This window comes from Danio rerio, chromosome 23 (assembly GCF_052040795.2).
Source record: "Danio rerio strain M-AB ecotype USA chromosome 23, GRCz13ab, whole genome shotgun sequence".
Taxonomy (NCBI): Eukaryota; Metazoa; Chordata; class Actinopteri; order Cypriniformes; family Danionidae; genus Danio; species Danio rerio.
Window position 1 is genome coordinate 37,964,227 of NC_141043.1, and position 24,009 is coordinate 37,988,235.

General features: G+C 32.7%; 1 protein-coding gene across 33 annotated transcripts in view; it reads left to right on the forward strand.

Annotated features, from left to right (window-relative positions):
• The window catches only part of chst13 (carbohydrate (chondroitin 4) sulfotransferase 13), a 416,663-nt gene that overhangs the window by 119,994 nt on the left and 272,660 nt on the right, over positions 1-24,009 (forward strand). For 15 of the 33 annotated variants that reach the window (XM_087307583.1, XM_087307560.1, XM_087307582.1 and 12 more), the window contains exon 3: positions 18,088-18,159. The exons of the other annotated variants lie outside the window; for them this stretch is intronic. The gene's annotated coding sequence lies outside the window, so the exon portion shown is untranslated. The remainder of the gene's footprint in view (positions 1-18,087; positions 18,160-24,009) is intronic. 33 annotated transcript variants of the gene reach the window in all.

The following is a 24,009-nucleotide window of genomic DNA, read 5'->3' on the forward strand; positions in this document are numbered from 1 at the left end:
TGGATTATTGCTTAAAGCTTTTATGAGGCGGCTTGAAGCTAAAGTAAACCTTTATTTTATACATCGCAAAGACTCCAACTTTACTTTTCTCATCTGATGTACACTCTAAAGCTTTGTTAAAAAAAAAAAAAAAAAAAAAAAAAAAAATATATATATATATATATATATATATATATATATATATATATATATATATATATATATATATATATATATATATATATATAATATATATATATATATAATATATATATTATTTTTATTTTTTAAACAAAGCTTTAGAGTATATATATATATATATATATATATATATATATATATATATATATATATATATATATATATATATATATAAAATATAATATATATAATATATAATATATATATATTATTTTTATTTTTTTAAACAAAGCTTTAGAGTATATATATATATATATATATATATATATATATATATATATATATATATATATATATATATATATATATATATATATATATATATATATATATCATATCACCATTTGCATGACACTGATTATTAGGAAATTCAATATTCTGATGCAATTTTTTCCTGAATCACTTTTTATCAATGGTGGAAAGAGTACTGAACAGTAAAAGGAGTGTTAGTTAAGTAAAAAAAAATTATTGCAAGTAAAAGTATCTTTAAACACAACTCAAAGTATGAGTTCAAAAGTAGCCCTTCTAAAAGTGCTAGAGTATTACAGGTTGAAAATTATTCCTGATACCCTGCAAATAAAAAAAAAAGATTTTATTTTAAATGAAGGTGGGAAAACCCCTAAAAAAGATGATCTAGTTTAAAAAAATACTTTTTTATATGAAGAGATTTTTTTTTAGCTTGTGTACCTTGGGCCTAATCCCAATTCTACCTCTTCCCCTCAACTCTTTTTGTGCATTCACGTGAAGGGTTAGGGGTGTCCAAATTCTCTTTAGTTTGAAGGTGTAGGGCTAAATGGAAGGGCTAGATAGCCCTTGAAACTGTAATTTATTATTTTTTTTTCAGGACCACACTGAAACTAAGGGGTATGAAAATTTCCCAGAATACTAGTAGGTGGATGGAATAATAGGTGGATGGAAACATAGCTGATGTCATTTGTATAAAGTTCAGGAAAGCAACTTTCAGAAATTTTTTTTTCCCCAACTGTCTTGAGCTGTCAGAAAAAGCCATACATTGATGTTTTCATGACCGGACAACTTTCCAATTAAAACAAAAATTCTCCATCTGCCTATTAAATGAGCAAGAATCTTGCATATATCCCTGCCGCGGCCTTCTCATTTGATCTGCCATCACTTATTTTTAGAGGTGATTTGGAGTCTTTATAAGCAAGAAAACACAAATCAATGCTTGCACTTTCTGCTAAAGTGGTTTTCAGAAAAATTGCATTTTACTTTTAATTAGCGTTGTCTAGGAATAAACAGTTCAGGGCTGGCTGCAAAAAAAAAAAAAAAAACCTCCTAACAATGACGTTTGGACTGAGCTGGAACCGCTCGCGTTACAGAGCTATCGATTTGCTAATTGTTCTTCGTCTCAGCTCTTTGTTCCTGTGGGTTGTGTTTAACCTACAACGACTCTGAATTTCTCAGGACCGCAGCTTGTTAAAAAAGAAACTCCTACACTTAACGTCTGAAAGAATGCATTGACTCGTCTTGCCCTGCTGGAAAAGGGTTTCCATCTAACTTTGAGAAGAAAACTGAATTTCTTCTTTTATCTCGCACTATAAGATGTGACATTCTTGCCAACAATACAGGCGACCGTCGGCCTCCTTGATATTTCTCACAGATGACTTTAATAGCTGCGAGTGCGGAGGGTCTCAAGGGACTCTGGTTGGCTGAGGTACTCTCGACAGGTTGTCTGCTTTCTAAATCTATAGGGTGCCGCTGTGGTCGCCTTGCCATGTCTGTTATTCTCTCAGCACCTGGGATTATGCACAGTCTCTCCGAGTCTTAAAGGATTTGGGCAAATCAGAAAGGGCAAGTCCACCAAGACTGAACCGAAGCCCAGCTATGGATTCCTATAAGCCGAATTTACTCCACTGTTCTGGGTGCAGTAAAACAGCTGCTGCCCGTGAGCTCCAGCTTCATGTTGGCTGATTTGCTGCTGATCTCAGCACAGCTCCTGGCAAGCCTGTGTCTGATGGTTCCCCGGTGTGGGCACTATGAATAGCTCTCTACCCCTCTCCGTTTCCTCCTGTGTCCTGGCAACACTGATCCACTGGCACTGCCGGGCACTGCAACATTCAAGCTGACAAAGCATGGAGTGCAGAACTATCCGTAAAACCAGATGTGAACGTGGGTTGGAGCATGTACTGTACTGTAAAATGGTAGAGCCAAATGCAGAGTTGCAAGCAAAATGATACATACAGTTGAAGTCAAAATTATTAGCCCTCCTGTGATTTTTTTTTTTTCTTTTTCAAATATTTCCCAAATTATGTTTAACAGAGCTTTTTAATTGAATTAAATTATACAATGTTTTGCCTAATTACCCTAACTTGCCTAATTAACCTAGTTGACCTAGGAAAGCCTTTAAATATCACTTTTAGCAGAATACTAGTTTCCTGAAAAATATCTAGTAAAATATTATGTACTGTCATCATGACAAAGATCAAATAAATCGGGCATTAAAACTAATATGTTTAGAAATGGGTTGTGTAAAACATATGCTGGATATCTGACACTTCTTTCCGCTGCTGCAACCCCTGATAAATAGGGACTAAGCTGAAGGAAAATGAATGAATGAATTAATGAATGAATGAATATTGCTAATATACAAAATTATTTTCAAGCTTCAAGATCTCAAGATATAAATTAGATTTTTTCTTTAGTAAAATAATGCTAAAAAAAAATAAATGTATTGATGCTCAATAACTTTTGTTTCTAGTTCAAGATGAATTAAGTTGTTATGCTTGTTAACTTGTTCAATTAACTGTGCTTAATTATCTGAATTTCTATTAATATAAAAAGTGAAATAAACAAATTAAGAAAAAAATCTAATTAGCTGTCCCGAATACAGCAGTGAGTATTAAAGTAAAAAAGTTGAGCGGCAGTTTTATCTTATTTAATGTAATTATGCCTCGGTTACTGTTATCACTATAGTAGGAACATATAGGGCCGGCTTCATAAACGGAGCTTTGCTTAAGCCAAGACTGAGCATTATTTAAATTAGGATATTTAAGATGCTTTTTATCGAAATTACTTAGAAAAATACATTGCCAGTGTGCATCTTGAGACACAGCTATGGCACTGAAATATTTTAAGACTGCGACACCCACCAAAATGATTTATTGAATTTACTTTTTTTTTTAATTTAAGGTAAGTAGTCACAAACAATGTATATGTGCTGAATTTATACAAACAAATTACATTTAGTAATGTTTGGCTTAATTTCATTCATGTATTCATTTTCTTTTCGGCCTAGTCACTTTATCAATCAGGGTTTGCATAGGCAAATTTTATGTAAATCGGGACAAAAATGTTAAAGTCTCTTAAAACATTAATTTGTTGCACTTATATTAAAATAAAAGGTCAACGATCAATTTGTACAGCGAGTAAGCTTTTCGAAAAGTCCAAACTTGAACAGTATAAGAGGATGCTTAGCCTAGGTACAGTTAAACATTATATGCAAGGGTATTAAAACCAAAAATATTAATACAAGAGAAAGGGAAACTTTGCAAAACATATGATTAAACATAAAGAGTAAAGTTTATATGAAAACAGTGTTAAACAGCAAATAGTCCTTTGTAAGTCATTCCTGTGCTTAGAGCCGCATGGCACATTCCTTTGGGTCGTAAATACCTTGGAATCAGGTTTCGAGCGTTCTCTGGGCAAAGTTGGCTGGTTGTGGATTAAAATGCAAAATGTTTATGTGTCTGGTCGGCCATATTCGTTACATTTAGATTACCAAATTCACCTATAGCGCATGTCTTTGGACTGTGGGCAAAACTGGAGTACCCGGAGGAAACTTACGCGACCACAGGGAGAACTCCACACAAAAATGCCAGCTGACCCAGCTGATGCTCGAACCAGCAACTTTCTTGCTGTGAGGTGACAGCGCTACCCACTTTGCCACCGCACCTCCTCATCTTAATTTGTTTAAGTTTAGTTAATATAAATTGTTTGCAACCACTTACCTCAAAAAATTTTGCAAATCCAATTAACCATTTTTTTCAATGTAGTTATTTTCAGCTTCGACTGCTCAACCGTGCAATTTCGTCCAGGATATTAGCCTTGTCTGTGAAATCAAGGGTTAATGTTTAAGTTAAAAACCAGTAGTACCATGCATTGCATACAGTATAATCAAATTACAGTGATACTTCAATGATATTTGACATAGTCACCATAGTATTTCCACATAATTGTTTTGTGAGGGCCAAGCTGATGTTAAAACCCATCTCTTTCTTTTGGTTTTAAAGTACACATAAAATTAAAAATTAACATGATTTTGTTAGTTCACGTTGTTAGTTTTGATGTAAACAATTCATCTGTGCATGTCGATAAGGGGAAAAAAATAATTGTTTGCATTTGGAATCTAAAACTAAAATCTAAAAATGCACTTCCTGTTTGTTTTTTGTGTTTTTTTATAATCTTCCATGTAGTGCGTAACACCGCTCAAAAGGAAGTTAAACATCTAGCTAAGGCTTAAATCTGAAAGTGCACCATGTTTAAAACTTTTGATTCAGAGTCAACTCATAGTTTTACAGATTTAAACGTGTTTGTGAGCTCACGATCCACTGCCGTTTTTCATTATGGCCACCATCAGCTGTTCCTACACTAGTGTGGCGGTCATGTTTCAAAATAGTTCAGCTTTTGCCACTGTGTGCATTATTACTGAATGTGTGTTGTGGTTAAGAATAGAGCAATATGCTGGTGTTAAACAGCATTGCTTTAATGCACTCTTACATTGGGCTCACACATACACTCTGCATGCAGGTCAGAGTTCACCAAGCTTAAACTTGCAGCAACCTGCAAAATTTGATGCATGACCCTGCATTTCCAGTCTGACGCATTTGCGTGTGTATGAATGGAAGTCTATGGGGAGAAAAGTCAAGTGTGACCACAGCTTAAGTTGCTGAACGAAACATATGGGCGTCATTGGGATAATTAGGTAAAAACAAATGCAGATTATAAGACATTGAGATGTTTTTGGACCTTGCATGCATATCAGCCTGCTGTTGAAGACCCCCAAAATCAAAATATGGCCCTTTTTAATGCATAATAGTGACTCTTTAAATTCTCAGATGATGTCTGTGTGAGGCATCGGGTGTGGCTAACATACTTAACCATGCCCCTCCAACTCTCAGTTTTGACAACAAACAGAAATGGTGAGGAGGAGGTGTCTGTTAAGGAGTGATAACTCTCCCCAAACCCTTTTCCCAATCATTCTAAATTAAAGGCCTACTTACTACACCCAATCAGCTCACAGTAGAAAAAACAAGACACGCCCACTGTTTTCACATTCAATATTTGCGATTCTATAGGAACTGCGTTACAATACAGAAAAAATAAAATGAAATAAATGGTCGCAGCTTCCGCTTCATGCAGACTTTGAAGTGTTTGTATTCAATGAGGGCTCAGTTCAGAAACCATCCTATTGGCCTGATCATTCAAATTTGGGTCAGTAAAAATGCTAAATGAAATAATGAAGAAAGAGACCTCTATCCACAGTCTAAGAACAATTCCAATGAAATCGGATTAAAATGCCAGTCGTCTTTTGGTTCGACAATAGCGGTGCTCTACCGACACATTGAGGAGCAGGTGGAGGCAGCATCCAAGCCAATTCATTTGCACAATGCAGAATCTCACGCGCCTTGATGAGCCATTGTCTTGGTTACAAGAGAATAAAAAAAGAAGAGAAAAAAACACCACGTAACTGGCAGAAATGGTCACTGTGATTCTTTAGCGCCTAAATCCCCCAGCTGGCTTGCGACTCGCCAGTTGGGTGTGTTAGGAGGAGCAGATATCAGAGCGTGGGTCGCTGCCAGTCTTCCGGCCTTGAGTAATTAGCCGTTCTTCACACCAGCTCTGAGCTCACCAGAGGAAGCAGCAGCGGGGTCTGGAAGAATGCGTCACATGCACATGCTGATACACACCAACATGTGTGCATGCTGTTTTACCTCATCAGGTAGAGAAAAGGGTTTTAAAGTAATATTGCAGCCTTTAATACTTCCCTTGTGGACACATTTGGACACAAAGTTCTCAAGTGTGAACCCAATATATACAGAATTATTAGCCCTAGCTCCTGTGTATTTTATTTTTATTTTTCAAAGTATTTTCAATAATATTTTTTCTTCTGAAGAAAGACTTGAAGAAAGATTTGTTTTACTTTGGCTAGGTTTTTATATATATATAAAAAAAAAACATTTTAATGTCAACATCATTAGCCCTCATAAGCAATGTTTTTTTTTGTTTGTTTGTTTGTTTTGTGTGTTTGATGTGAGCATCTGAGAGAATGTTGCACAGGCTCTGTACCTTCATTTAGGTATATGATTGATCAACATTGTGTTGGATTTTTTTTTTTTTTAGACAAAAAATAATTAAATGCTTTGAATTTATTGTTGAATAAAGTACTCCACAAAAAGTGGGTGTGTGTTTAGATGGGAAAACTAAGTTAAAAATCTTGAAATGCTCAGATTAAGTGAACTATATAAAAAAAAATCTAAATAAAATGATTTTTTCCCCTTTAACAATGTCCTCAGGAATTCAATAGGAGAAAACTGTTGATGTATTGTTGCAGTCTTATGGCAGCTCGTATGAATTTGTACAATCTCGTTTGAAGCGGTGGTTGCTAGAATTTTATGATTATAATGTGGCAGAAAATGTAAATGTTAAAATTTTACTGTAACCTACCGTATATAATTTTTTATAATGTGAATAAATTACAATCTGCTTTGTACATTTTACACTTTAAATAACATGTATAAAATGCATGTTAAAAAAACAAAACAGACGCTGCCAGAATTTTACAGTTAAAAATATGGCAGAAAATATAAAAGAAATGAGTTTTACAGTAACCTGTCATTTATGTTCAATGTTAATAAATTGTAATCTTATTTGTACATTTTAGTGGTCTTTAAAAAAAATTTAAAAAATGCATAGTACATTTAGTCCACCTAAAATAATATTAATAAAATGCATGGTAAAAAAAAAAAAAAAGAAGCCATGGTTGCCAGAATTTTACAGTTTGAAATCTGGCTAAAAACGTAAAGGAAAGGCCAACATTTTACTGTAAAATATACTTTATATAGTTATTTTATAATGTTTTATACAGAAAATGTAAAAACATTTATAAATTTACTGTAACCTACCGTGTCATTTATTCATAATCTTAATGAATTGCAATTTTCCTTTGTACATTCAAGTAAACTCTAAAGAAAATTCATAAAATTCATGGCATAAATAAGCACATATCGTTGCCAGACTTTTACAGAAAATTTTACAGATTGTGGCAGCAAATGTAAAATAAATGTAAAATTTTACTGTAACCTACCGTGTATAATTTATTGATAATGATAATGAATTACACGCTTCTTTGTACATTTTTGTACACTTTAAAGAAAATTCATAAAATGCATGTTAACTAACCAGAAGCTGTGGTTGCCAGAATTTAAAAATATGGCTAAAACCGTTAAAGAAACATGCTAATTTTTGCCGTAAAATACCATATATCATTCATTTATAATGTTAATGAATTACAATATGCATTGTAAATTTACTAAACTTTAAAGCAAATCCACAAAATGAATGTTTAAAACAAACAGAATCTGTGGTTGGCAGAGTTTTACAGTTAAAAATGTGGCAGAAAATGTAAAAGAAATGTCCCAATTTTACTGTAACCTACCGTATATCATTTATTTATAATATTAATAAATTACTCTCTGCTTTGTATATTTTAGTACACTTTAAAGAAAATTCATAAAATGCATGTTAACTAAACAGCAGCTGTGGTTGCCAGAATTATACAGTTAAAAATATGGCTAAAATTGAAAAAGAAATATTTCAATTTTACTGTAACCTACCGTATATCATTCAATTATAATGTTAAAGACATTTATAATACAACACTGTTTTAAAGTACTTATTTTATACTACCCATTGTACCTTTCTCACAGTCTCAACAAAGAACTAAAAAACAAAATAAAGGGATAGTTCACCCAAAAATAAAACAATTCCTCATCACACCTAATTGGTTCTAAACATTTACATTTTTCCAAACCAGAATGTTGGGAAAAACATCCACATCCATAGTAAGAACCAAAAATAACAATAGAAGTCAGTATCTGTGTTTATATACATTCTTACATTCTTCAGTAGCCTTCTTCTTTTTTGTGTTTAATACAATACACTTAGGGTGCTTTCACACCTACACTTTTGTTTCGGAATGTATCTCGTTTGCCCAGTTAGCGCGGTTCGTTTGGCATATGTGAACAGGGCAATCGCGCTCTGTTCCGCGCCAAAGTCATAGATCGCTTGAATGAGGTGGTCTCGGCTCGATTGAAACGAACCCTGGAGCGGTTCGATTGCAGTGAGAAAGCAATCCGATCCAAGTGCAGTTATATCACAGTGTTTTATGGATATTTAATAGGCATACGACTATATGAAGAGAGAATTATGAGTAGGGCAGGAAGTTTCGCGAGTCTCCGGATGCCCGCAAACGAGTGATGATCTCCCGGTAATCTCGCGTCTCCCTCCCGGTCCTCAAATAGGCATCGTCGCGCACCCTTCTCACCCCTCCCCACCGCATCTCTCCTCAGACACGTCACGCGCGTGCACCCTGTCAATCACCACCAAACCACCACCTCTCCTGACAGCTTAGCGGGACGCTGCAAAACAAACCCTGACACTCTGACCAATGTAAGGAGAGTTTACTCGCACGTGACTTGTTTTAGCTCTTTTGGTTCGATTAGAAACTTTGCCGTGTAAAAGCGAACTGCTCCAAGAGCAAAGAGCAACAATGTAAACAACAAAGAGGAACAACTGAATCGATTCACAGGTGTAAAAGCACCCTTAAACAGGTAGAGGATAAGTAAATGATAGCAGAATTTTCATCATGTATAGTTGTTGTTGGCTACTGTGAAAGGCATTCCCACTGTTGATGAAATCTCCCCTTTGTTTACAATAGTATGCAAGACTACTCTACTAATGATCATTTACTATCTATAAGTCACAGCTTAGCTTAACTAACACTTGTAATCATTGTCTTTAAAGCTCATTGACCTCTGTTGAACCAGTGTTGTCTATTAGAAGTTTAAATCAAGGGTTTCTAAGCTGCATTTGTCTTGTAAAGATCTTGTTTGTGCACAAGGTAAGCTTCTGCTCATAATTAACAGCTTAATTCCATTGTGGTGTTTCACATTATGGCTCTTAGCAAGTTCTGTCATTACACATAGCGTTTGTTTGGAAGTCTTGGGGGAGAGAATGAAAGCGTATTTTCTGCTCCATTTACCATTTAATGAGTGATTCTGTCAACTTTCTCCACGCACGCTGTGAATCTGTAGATAGTTGTTTGTATCTGGACTATGTAGTAAGCTAGAATACACTTCAACCATTTGGCAGATGTTTTCTCAGGCTATACAGTAAGGGAAAAAGCTGGAAACTAGAACAATATGTATAAATAAATAAAATAAAAAGAGTTTTTATCACATTTGAATTAACTTAAGAAACCTGTTTTGTGTTACAGTTTGTCTACATTGTTATATTTAAACATGCAAATGAACTGTCATTAAATATGCACTTATTTACATATTCTTAACTCAAAACATTGGAAGAAGCCAGAAAAAGCTTGTTTTTTTGACATATTCGTGTCAAAGTGTTTTACAGAGGCAATTTTCTGGATCTCTATTTTGATCTTTCTTTAAGCATCTATAACATGAATTTCACCCTAATTTTTTAGTGCGTGAGGGTCCCTTATGATAACTTTTTCGTAAAATGTGCTCCCCCTAGCACCCCTCCCCTTCCAGATTTTGGCCTGTTGCCTCAGGGCAGCAACAAGCAATTAGGGCATTAAAACACCAAGGTTTTCTGTATATTTAGTACGATGCAAAAAAAGTCCATATATATATACATTACAAAAGGTATTAATTTAGTCTAAACAATATCAACAAGTAATATTTCATCAATAACTATCCATAAAGGGTGTATTGTGTGCAGTGATGGGCAGTAGCGTCGCTAAAAGTAGTGACGCTACTAGCTTAACCACTTTTGCTTGATGGAAAGATGACTGAGGGAGATTTATTTCTAAAGCAGGACTCCTCGTGACTATACCTCGAAGTAAATGATTTCTGATGCTGTGCTTAAAAAAATACTTTAGTGTATACACACACAATATATATATATATATTTATATATATAATATATATATATATATGTTTATTCCAAAATATTTCTCTTTACTATAAATTACTTTAGTGTTTTAATTGTGTAACACCTGGTTTAAATGGATTTTTTATTTTTATTTTAGCTGTTATATACTAAATGTTTTATTTTATTATTATTATTTTTTTTAAATAAAATGTATATATTCAAACATATGCATGAGCATAATCAACTTTAAAACTCTCTAGAATATATTCAGTACATAAGTTAAATGTATTATTATTATTATTATTATTATTAATAATAATAATAATAATAATAAGAAGAAGAAATATAATATTATTATTACTTTATTTTTATTTTATTTTTATTATAGTTTATATTTTGTGAATAAAATGTGCATTTTATTTTATATGCATGAGCATAATCATCTTTAAAACTCTACAGAATATATTTATTTATTACATTTATTTTACTTTTTAATTTTATTTTTATTTTAGTTGTTGTTTATTTTTTTATGGAATAAAATGTATATAATCAAACGTATCCATAGTACGTATCTGTAGCATAGTCATCTTTAAAACTCTTCAGAATATGTTTAGTACATAAGTAAAAATAAAATTTTACAATATTATTGTTGTCATTGAAATTTGCAGACATTAGTTGGTAAAGTACAATAAAATAAGCACTTGAATGTATATTTTAGCTTGCATTTTTGATCAAAAGGACAAATCACTTAAAATGAAGGAACCCAAACAAACAAATAAATAAATAAGTAAATAAATAAATAAATAAATAAGATCTGCATGAAAAACAATCTAAGTATTTATGATCTATTGGTATTTCTAGAGTAATACTTGAATCGTTGCTTCTAGGTTTTAGAATATTGTTTTACTTTTTAATAATATAGGATGTTCTGAGGTTGCCTTGGCAACGGTGGTAGGAAATTTGTGTAAATAATGAATATTCAGAACTAAAACCAAGTACTGCCGGTTTGCAAGTCTTGGTTTAGATGTCTTTGTTTGAATTTTTTATATTATGTGTTTATTTCAAATTACACAACAAACACCAATTAAGACCTCAGACATGCTTTGACTTTGCTGTTCTGCTGTGTTCTGTATCTGTGTGGAGAATATTGGAGGCTTGTATCTGTTCATTATCTCGTTTCTCTCTCCATTATCTTGCTTTTCTATTGCTATGCTTCTCAATCACTCATTAAGGCTCTTTCTTTGAAGAATGGTGTCTATTTTTAGCTCACTTATAGCTTAAAAAGCTGCTCAAGCTCTTCTCTTTTATTTATTTTTATAGTTTGTGTGCCAGCACTTTATATCTATTGCCTACTGTGTCGATGTTTTTTTGTTTGTTTGCTTCAATATGACAAAGATTGGAATTTGACTTTAATAGACTGAATTTATGAATGAAATGTGTCAACCAACCACTTTTTTTTCAGAAAAATACACATTTTAGGGTTTAATGTTGAACATTTATTATGTTACACAATTACACATTTAATGTATTATTACACACATAAATCTTTTAATTAGGTTTTATTAATAGTAGTTGTGATTATTTTGTTTTATTTTTTTTATTAATCAGTTATTTTATTTTAATTTTATTTTATGTATTTATTTAATATTACTTTATTGTACTTTATTATATTAATTTATTTAATATATTTGATTTTATTGGATTATATATTTATTTCAGTTTATTTAATTTTATGTATTTATTTATTTAATTTTGTACTTTGCTTTATTATTTTCTTATATTATATTATATTATATTATATTATATTATATTATATTATATTATATTATATTATATTATAATATAATATAATATAATATAATATAATATATTATATTATGTTATATCATACTTTTATTTTTCATTTGATGTTTTTATTTATTTTACTTTATTGTGCTTTCTTTATTATATTCTATTACATATTATATATTTTAATATATATATATATATATATATATATATATATATATATATATATATATATATATATATATATATATATATATATATATATATATATTTTTTTTTTTTTTTTTATTTTACAACAACTTTATTGTTGTTTATTTTAACAATTTATTATATTTTATTGTATTATTTATTTCATTTCATGTATTTATTTTTTTACTTTATTTATTTGTTGTACCTTATTATATTATTTATTATTTATTTTATTTTATTTATTAATGTATTTATCTATTTCATTGCGTATGTGTTATATATTATATAATTAATTTTATGTATTTTTTACGTATTTTATTTTATATTATGTTTTTTGTTTAATTCATTTAAGTCTATTTATTTTTCTTTATTGCACTTTTATTTATATATTATATTTTCTTAAAATATTTATTTAATTTTATTGTATATATTTATTTATTTTACTTTATTATACTTTTATTATATATTTTTAAAACATTTAGCATTTTTATTTTATATATTTATTTTACTTTATTGTACATTATTTTATACATTTTATTTTATTGTATTATATATTTATTAATTTATTATATATTTTTATTATATTAAATTTTTATGTTATTTTATTTAGTTTTATGTATTTTATTGTAATTTATTTATTTATGTCTTTCATTTTAGTTTATTTTATAGTTAATTCATTAATTTCTTTTCGGCTTTATTATTATTATTATTCTGGCGTCACCACAGCGGAATGAACTGCCAACTTATCCAGCATATGTTTTATGCAGCGGTTGCCCTTCTAGCTGCAACCCATCTCTGGGAAACACCCATACACTCTCATTCACACACAGACAATTTAGCTTACTCAATTTACCTTTAGCACATGTGTTTTGACTTGTGAGGGAAACTCAAGCACCCGGAGGAAACCCACGCCAACACAGGGAGAACATGTAAACTCCTCACAGAAATGTCAACTGACCCAGCCGAGGCTCGAACCAGCGACCTTCTTGCTGTGAGGTGACAGCGCTACACACTGCGCCACTGCGCTGCCTTATTTAATAGTATAATTTTGGAACCCTAAATCATACCTATACATACTGTACACCCATTATTTGTCCACAGATCATGAGTGTTAAAAAATGGCATAATGTTCAAGCAAGTTTGGAACGAAACAAGGGTCAGTAAATGATTTTTACATTTTTTTTTATTTGAGTGTACCGGTCCTTTAACTCGCACTTAAACAGCCAGTGTTGCACACACACACATACACACGAACAAACTGTCCACATCCTTACAAGTGAAAACACATTTGCAGTCCCATTAGCTTTAAATTTGACAGCTCATATTTGACATCCCCCTCCCCACCCTATCAGCAGAAACATTCCTCCTGAGACCCTTTGCCTAATGCTGAAACGTGTCATCTGCATCCTCACATTATCAGGGTTATAGAGGTGTGAGACCACCCTCTCATGTTCCGTTTTGTCGTACCTAACCTTTCACTAGCGCTCTAGTATATGAAGCTCCTGTATACACCATGTCAGATGTACAAACAGAGGCTGTTTTTTTCTGTCATATTTAAAGTCCAGAGGGGATACCAGACAAACACTGACAATGAGTGCATTTATGTAGACAACAATATTCTGATATGAAAGTTTATGTGAAATAAAAATGTTCAATGTTTTTTTTGCTAGCAGACATTGTTATTGTTTAGATCTGAGATGACCAAATTAGGGCCCGCGGGCCAAAGTTGGCCCATTGTAACCTTTGTTTTGGCCCACAATCCCATCTGAGAGGGGAGTATGATGGAGAGGGTTGGGGCGAATGACTAACTTAGAGATCGTCATTTCTAAATTAAAGTAACCTTTTTTGTTTATTTTATTGCTGAGCTACAAAAAAAAAGCAGAAATTAAATGTTTCAATTAAATGTAAATGAATCAGATTTTTAAAAATCTAAATACTGTCACTCGACAAATAGAAGATTATGCAAAAAACATCAGCAAGCAAAAAACTTAATTTTGAACATAATTATGTTATGAATTATATTGTACGATTAATTTATTACAGTAAAACAATGTAAAAAATACTGTATTAGTTAATATAAAGCAATGTTTTCTAGTCACATTTAAATATTATTAAATAAATTAAGAAATTACCCATGGTTAACTGGCCCGTCTATATTTACCTTCAATCCTTCATTAGAAAATGTTTGGGCACATCTGGTTTGGATTAATAATATAATAATAATAATAATAATAATAATAATAATAATAATAATAATAATAGTAATAATACATTTCATTTATATAGCGCCTTTCCAGAGCTCAAAAACACTTTACAAAGAATGTAACAAAAAGAGATAGTACAAGTAGACATTGAAAGAAACAGTAAACAAGTAGAGACACAAAAATACAGGTAGTCAAATATAACAAACTGTAAATACAAAACAAGACCTAAGAGAAATATGGACTTGTTTTTTAAATATGGAAAGTAATGTTTGCCATTAATCACAAGCATATATTTTATTACACAAATGTAATTCAATTGCATCTCCTTCAATAATCAAACATTTTAAAATTGTAAGTGTTTTAAAGTATAAAGAGTGTTCTGCCTTACAGTTACCTCTGCTATTAACAGACATGCGAGTCTCAAAGACAAGATATATTGATATGAAATTAAGTTTCATTGGGCGGCACAGTGGCTCAGTTAACACTGTCTCCTCACAGCAAGAAGGTCGCTGGTTTTAATCCCGGCTGGGCCAGTGGGGATTTCTGTGTGGAGTTTGCATGTTCTCCCCGTGTAGGCGTGGGTTTTCTCTGGGTGCTCCGGTTTCCCCCACAAAATTGGCTGTAGTGCGAGAGCGTATGGATGTTTCCCAATACCGGGTTGCAGCTGGAAGGGCATCCGCTGCATAAAACATATGCTGGAATAGTTGGCGGTTCATCTCGCTGTGGTGAATGGATGGTCATGAATATTTTACTGGTTAACAATGTCCATGTGCAAACTTATGAGTCAATTACATTACACTAATCGATTTTTACTTTACTTTTAGGCTATAGGTAGATACAAACCTATTTTAAAATAACATTTTTTTTTGTTTTTTTGAGCATATATGGATTATGAATTGGCAATGGATTGAACCAGTGGGTGGTCAAACATGAATTTATATTTATTAATGATATCATTAAAAGGATTTACAGTAAGTTACAGATCAGGGTAGTGACTTTACTTAAAGACATATAAAATGTGTTCTCATTTTATGCATCAGAAGTAAATGCTGTATCTTGACAGGATAATAAATAAGCTGTAAAGATGTAGCACACACTTAAATTTTTATTGATTTATAAAACTACTTATATATATATTACATTTGCTGATTTGATGTGCTCACTGATTGTTCTGGCAAGTGTTTTTGACTCCTCACCTCACTTCACCTGAATGTAAACCCTGCCAGCGAGACGCTGATGTTCGCCAAATGAGCCTCCTACAGATTCTGGCGCTCATATATGGCCTCTGCTGATTATAATTTCCCCCACTGCCTTCACTCGCATATGCACATTTGTCACGGGTTTGCTTCTTGTATGGTTTGGCAGTCGAGTCCAAGAATTTCCTTGAGTCTTTAATAAAAAAGTTTCATCTGCAAATTGCCTGGAAATAACCTAGGCGCTCTTACTTTGGTCAATAGGTTACTTTCATGGTCGCTTTTGAACATGAAGAGCCACTTATAGAACTGATTTTCTGCATCTGGAATATGTGTTTTTCTGCACATATAAACTGATAAGTCACATGCAAGTAAGTTCTGAACAGGCAGTGCTGAAGTCTGTGCTGTGTTTGAAGTGGAAAAATAAGGATGGGAATATCAAAGCAAACATACATATTATTAGAACATTGTGTGCAGATTGTATGTACATTATATTTGAAATGTTAACATGATCTTATAGGTAATTGTGTTTGTGAATAATTAACAATTAGCACTGTATACACTCACCGGCCACTTTATTAGGTACACCTGTCCAACTGCTTGTTAAGTCAAATTTCTAATCAGCCAATCACATGGAAGCACATCAATGCATTTAGGCATGTAGACATGGTCAAGACAATCTGCTGCAGTTCAAACCGAGCATCAGAATGGGGAAGAAAGGGGATTCAAGTGACTTTGAAAGTGGCATGGTTGTTGGTGCCAGACGGGCTGTTCTGAGTATTTCAGAAACTGCTGATATACTGGGATTTTCATGCACAACCATCTTTAAGATTTATAGAGAATGGTCCAAAAAAGAGAAAATATCCAGTGAGCGGCAGTTCTGTGGGCACAAATGCCTTGTTGATGCCAGAGGTTAGAGAAGAATGGCTGACTGGTTTGCGCTGATGAAAGGCAACCGTAACTCAAATAACCACTCGTTACAATTGAGGTATTCAGAAGCACAGAGTGAAAACCTTGAGTCAGATGGGCTACAGCAGCAGAAGACCACACCGAGTGCCACTCCTGTCAGAAAAGAGCAGGAAACTGAGGCTACAATTCGCACAGGCTCACCAAAATTGGACAGGAGAAGATTTGAAAAATGTTGCCTGGTCTGATGACTCTTGCTTTCTGTTGCGACATTCGGATGGTAGATTCAGAATTTGCCGTCAGCAACATAAAAGCATGGATCCATCCTGCCTTGTGTGGTGGTGGTGTAATGGTGTGGATATATTTTCTTGGCACATTTTGGGCCCATTAGTACCAATTGAGCATCTTGTCAACTCCACAGCCTACCACAGCTTGCTGCTGACCATGTCCATACCTTTATGACCACAGTGTGCCCATCTTCTGATGGCTACTTCCAGCAGGATAATGCGCCATGTCATAAAGTGTGGATGATCTCTGGTTTCTTGAACATGATAGTGAGTTCACTGTACTCAGATTGTACTAAAATGGCCTCCACAGTCACCAGTACTCGATCCAATAGAGCCCCTTTGGGATGTGATGGAGTGGGAGATTCACATCATGGATGTGCAGCCGACAAATCTGCAGCAACTGCGTGATGCTATCATGTCAATATGGACCAAAATCTCTAAAGGAATGTTTCCTTTAACTTGTGGAATCTATGCCATTAATCATTAAGGCAGTTAGGAATGCAAAAGGGGGTCCAACCTGATACTAGTAAGCTGGACTTAATAAGTGTCTGGTATGTGTATATTGTATAATAATTTTCATACAATTATTTCTACAATGCTTCGGTTTCCCCCCACAAGTCCAAAGACATGCGCTTGGTGTATTGGGTAAGCTAAGTTGTCCGTAGTGTATGTGTATATGTCCTGGTCCTCCAGATTGGGAGTTGAGCATTGGGCTAAAGACCCACCTCTTCAAATTTAGATGTTACAAAACACCAACATGGTGTGGCTAAACATCAACTTCGATATAAACGGCCCTTGGAGTAAGTAAGTGTTACATTAGTCTTAATCTAGCACACTATAATACTTGAATTGTATACAAATTTAGATTTTCAGAAGCGTTTCATCCTACACTTTTTAAAGTAAAAATAATACAGCGTTGATAAATCTATGCAGCGTGTCAGTTATTAAACCACCAAGGAGTTTCAGATCTTTTTTTTTTTTTTTTTTGAAGCTCTGGAGACTGTGAATCCCTCTCTGCTGTCTTGCAATCAATCACATGCTCCATACATCATATATATTTCAAATGTACAAGATTGTATTTGTAAAATCAATCATGTGGTATTTATATATGTATAATCAATCATAATCTCTCATCTGACCGCAGTTGTGTCTACAAGACCTTCATCAGCGTGATCTTCATATATTTTTTTTTTAATGCTGCAGATGTGATCCTGGCGCGGCCCTGACGTAATTTATGAAGCGCTGCAGAAACACGGCTCCAGCTCAGGCTAATTGGTGAATAACTATTACCTCTCAGCATGACATGCTACTTATACGCCCTTGGGCTTCTGCTCCTGCTTTCTGTCCGGATAGTCATCTATTACACTGAGTGCTGAGTCAGCAACTGAACTTCTGATTCGCGGATGTGTTAAGCTGAAATACAGCTGGATCCTTGACAGAATATAATAGCTTATACAGCTATATGCTTGTAGTTAAAACACAATTCTGCCTAAAAGAGCAACTTATTTAAGAACTTAAAGTGCATTGTTTTTTAGTGATAATACACACAACACAAACAAACACACACATGCATGCGTGCACACCAGTGTTAGGTGCGTTCCCTTTGAAGATTAATTAGTTCTAGTTACTAATTATTTCGCACAAATAGTAACGGAGTTAGTAACTCAGTTACATAATTATAAAAGTAAATAATTATTAGGGAACTCATATTTTACTTAAAAAAAATCTAATTTTTCAAATGACTATTAAATAAATATAAAACATTGTACAGTAATCTACACTATTTTAATGTTGCTGTGGGACAATGCGAGAGACAACAGCAGCATGTCCTCACCTATATATCTAAATATTATTTTGTTTAATTCTGTCTGAGAAATAAGTGTTTGCGTTGGAGAAAACTGAAGTTTTATTTTCTTTGACGTCGTGGCTCCGTCTCCTCCTTTGGTCAGAGGTGGGTAGAGTAACCAAAATCTATGCTTGAGTAAAAAATTTCCGCAAGTACTTTTACTTAAGTAATCTTAAAAGTTACTCGAGTAAAAGTAAAAATGTATCTAATAAAAAAAATTACTCAAGTAAATAGTGACTAGTTACTTTTCCTTATACATACATACATACAGTTAAAGTCATTCATACAGTGAAATTATTTGCCCTCCTGTGAATTTCTATTCTTTTTCAAATATTTCCCAATTGATGTTTAACAGACACCATAATTTTTTTAAGTATTGCCTATAATATTTTTTTCTTCTGGTGAAAGTCTTACTTGTTTAATATCATCTAAAATAAAAGCAGTTTTTAATGTTTTATGGTTTATTTCATGGTCAATATTATTAGCCCCATTAAACAATATTTATTTTGACTGTCTACAAAACAAACCATCATTAATGATTTGCTTAATTACCCTAACTTGTCGATTTAAACTGGTTAAGCCCTTAAATGTCACTTGAAAAATATCTAGTATCTTGAAAATTATCTAGTTAAATATTATGTACTGTCATCAAGGCAAAGATAAAAGAAATCAGTTATTACAAATGAGTTATTAAAACTATGGAAATGTGTTGATAAAAAAAAAAAAATATATATATATATATATATATATATATATATATATATATATATATATATATATATATATATATATGTATGTATATATATATATGTATGTATATATATATATATATATGTATGTATATATATATATGTATGTATATATATATATATATGTATATATGTATGTATGTATATATATATATATATATATATATATATATATATATATATATATATATATATATATATATATATATAATTTATATAATATAATTTATATAATATAAATTATATTAAAAATAATGTTATTTCATTTAAAGTTATTTCATTAAACAGCATTTTCCTTTGTTTTCCTATAGTTACTATTATTAAGGTTCAAATTGGCATAATTTTGCCACTAAACGCTACGTGTTTTTTCAGGTTGGAGCTGGAATTCATGTATACGTTGCAATGTCAGTTCAATGCGTGCATCACATCATAAAACTATTTTTGTTGATATCTTGAAGACGCGTCTCTATAGCAACCTCTCCAATGTGGCACCTCGCAATATTTGCAAACAAGTCATATATGGATCATTTTTATTATCATTTGACAGTAACTTAGGAACACCGCCAAATGTTGTGAAGTAAGAGTACTGATTTCTCTCTAATAATTTATCTGAGTAAAAGTACACATTTTTAAATGTACTCACTTTACCCAATAATTTTACTCAAGTAAATGTAACGAAATAAATGTAACTCGTTACTACCCACCTCTGCCTTTGGTAGCAGAGTACACGTTATCACCAGCGTAGCCACTAATTTTGACGACGTGAAGTGGTTCATTAGATTAGAATTACTTGTGACGCAGAGAGACTTACTTTTCCTGGGCATAACTTGCACAATACATAAACATTGTTACCTTACACCTCAACGAGGGGAAAGTCGTGCTTATATTTCTAGTTTGCAAACGCTACCTTCGAACTGACCACTGACTGTGCGTGTGCTTGTGTGAACACCTGCCCTACTCTGCCTCTGATTGGCAAATGATGGACATCTACTCTGTCTAAGCCACTCATCATGTTGATGATTGATTGATTGATTGATATTACAATTTAATATACCGAAACTCAAAAGTAAGCCAGATTAATTAATAGATTTTAGACTCATTTTGACTGACCTGAAAGAACTGATTCACCTAAATGAATCAGAGCCGACAGAGTAGAAAGTGTCTTCCTCAGAAGTCAGATATCTGCAAAAATAACTGCAAAATTCTCTAAAGTACCATCTATTCACAGAGGAAGAGATTGGTGGAGGAGTCTCCTTCAGGACCGGTCGAGGTGTTATAGGGAACTTTTGTGTCTGTATTAGGAGAGGTAATTGCATGTGCTTGACCATGACATCAAAGTGATTAGCCTAAGGCGAGACCACAGGCCAGGAACACCCAAACACACAGAGGCCGTACATCATGAACAGACCCACTGTCAGCACTGAGCTCAGCCTTCTTCATTATCTGTCTATCAGAAGACAGAGAGACAGCGGCCGACAGGGAGACAAACAGCAGGACAGTTTTTGTAATATGGAACATAATTAGTTGTGATTTCCACAGGCTGATAATTGGATAATTTGTGACAGTATGCGGTTTGACTTTGGCATCGTTTACATGTTGTTAAAGGAACGGTATCTCTCAAATTGTAATGTGGACCCTTTTTACATTTCGGCGTTTCTCAGTAGCAGAAATCAACATCAAAGCGCAGTAAATGTGAGAGTAACAAAATATTTTTTTTACAATCCTATTTGCTGAAATAATGAAAGAAAAACTCCTCCATGGTGTTACCAAGACTTTCAGAAAAGGGGAAAAATATTGTGAGACTGATAACGACAGCCAGAATGGCCGACAACATCAAATTTATTGTCCTGCCCCTTAGACGCTGCATTACGAACACATCACATTGGCAGTAATTAGATTTTTGTTATGTGATGCAAAGATTGTGTGGTACGTATAAATATACACTACCTGACAAAAGACTTGTCGTTGATCCCAGTTTTAAGAGCAACAAATAATAACTTGACATCTAGTTGATCATTTGGAAAAGTGGCAGAAGGTAGATTTTTCAGATGAATCTGTTGAACTGCATCCCAATCATCACAAATACTGCAGAAAACCTATTGGAACCCGATTCTTATAGAAATCAGTCAAGTTTGGTAAAGAAAAAAAATCGTGGTTTGGGGTTACATTCAGTATGGAAGCATGCAAAAGATCTGCAGTGGATGGCAACATCAACAGCCCGAGGTATCAAGACATTTGTGCTGCCTATTACATTACAAACCACAGGAGAGGGCAAATTCTTCAGCAGGATAGTGCTCCTTCTCATACTTCAGGTGCTCCAGGATTGGCCAGCCCAGTCACCAGCTATGAACGTTATTGAGCATATCTGGGGTAAGATGGAGCGGCTAATAAATATGACTTCAAAGAATCTTGATGAACTCTGGGAGTCCTGCAACAGTGCTTTCTTTGCCATTCCAGATGACTTTATTAATAAGCCACTTCTGTTACCAGATCATCAATTAGAAGTCATGTTATCATTTGTTATTCTTAATACCTAGATCGGCGACAAGACTTTTGTCAGGTAGTGTATTAATAAATTTTCATACGTTTTTTTTTTTTTTTTTTAAATCTTATAATTAAAAACTTTTAAGAATTTAGGATTCTGATGACCCGTTAAACACGTCATAACAGTCTTATGAAAAAGGTTTATTAGTTTGTTATTATCACCTCTTTTTAACCATAACCCAACATTGCCACAAAGGAGCGTGACACAAAGTGTGTGCACGTGTATTCACATATCCGAATCCAGGATCTTCACTAACTAAAAATTGCTCTCTGAAAGTCCTGATGAGCAGGCATCACAGTTGGAGAGAGATGGAAAATGAGTTGATTGATTCAACATATATCATCAGCTCAGGTCAGAATAATGGTGTTTTCTGTCAGACGGACACCTGTTCAATGTTAATCTAACATTTAGCAATTAGTACCAGAAATGTATTTTGTTTTTGCTGTTGTTGTTGTTGTTATCATTAACTTAATGTATGCATAAGAGGCAATTATTAAAGTAATAACTAAGCCTACATATAATAAAGTAACCTACAGTGCTCAGCATATATGAGTACACCCCTCACAAACCTCTCATTTATATGGTTTTTTTTTTTATAGGATGCTTTACAATATTTGTGCATACGCATTAGCCAGTATTAAAGCCAAATCTGGAGGTTATCTAACAAAATAACTGTTCGAACAATAATGGTTTAAATATTAGTAGCCCACATTTATGTTAGAAACATATTAAATAACATTTTCAAAAATAGCAAAAATTAAAAGAAACAAAAAATATTTACAATTTATATTTAATATTTAATTTAATACTGAAATGTTGTTGTTTGTAATTCTTTTCCCAATATTTAGCATGAATTTAAATCTATTATCTTTACATTTCTAAAGATGTTTAGTGACTAAAATATTATTTTAATAAATATATCTGTTTAATGAATCTGTTTTGTTCAAATGCACCAATAAATACAGTTGAAGTCAGAATTATTAGCCCCCCTGATTTATTAGCCCCCCTGTTTATGTTTCCCCCAATTTCTGTAGAGAAGATTTTTTCAACACATTTGTAAACATAATAGTTTTAATAACTCATTTTTAATGACTGATTTTTTTTTTTAATCTTTGCCATGATGACAGTAAATAATATTTGATTAGAAATTTTTCAAGACACTTCTATACAGCTTAAATTGACATTTAAATGCTTAACTAGGTTAACTAGGTTAACTAGGCAGGTTAGGGTAATTAGGCAAGTTATTGTATAACAGTGGTTTGTTCAGTAGACTATTGGGGAAATACTAACTTAAAGGGGCTTATAGTTTAGACTTTAATATGGTTCATAAAAAATGTAAACTGCTTTCATTCTAGCTGAAATAAAACAAATAAGACTTTATATAGGTTTTTTTTATTTTATTTTTTTTTTTATCAGACATACTGTGAAAATTTCCTTGCTCTGTTAAACATCATTTAGGAAAAATTCAAAAAATAAAAATTTTTTAAAATTCTAAGGGGGGGCAATCATTCTGACTTCAACTGTATATTACTTATATTCACTAAGAAATGGATAAAGATATTCATTTTCAAAATAAGGTGTACTAAGCACTGTAAATATTAATTTATGTGCTGTCTATCTGCAATAGATATTTAAAAATAGTGATTCAGCACACAAAGTTCATAACATTTTGCTTTAATTTAAAATTGAAGATTGTCAATCAGCCTAATTATTTACAGCATTTTGTATCACCATATGCCCTAAATGCAGAAAATGGGATACTAAAAAAAACAGCTTATTAAATTGACCTATTCTCATGGTTTACAAAATTGTATTAATGTCAGTTTATTTTCAAGTAACATCAAACATGACAACATGCAAATCTGGCTCTATCTAGAATTGAATTTATGTCAGTTTTGTAAAATAAATTATTAAAAACTGAAGACGAGTATTACAACATGTTAGTGCGGAAAGAGCATCCTTGACAGATATAACAGAGTTTCCTA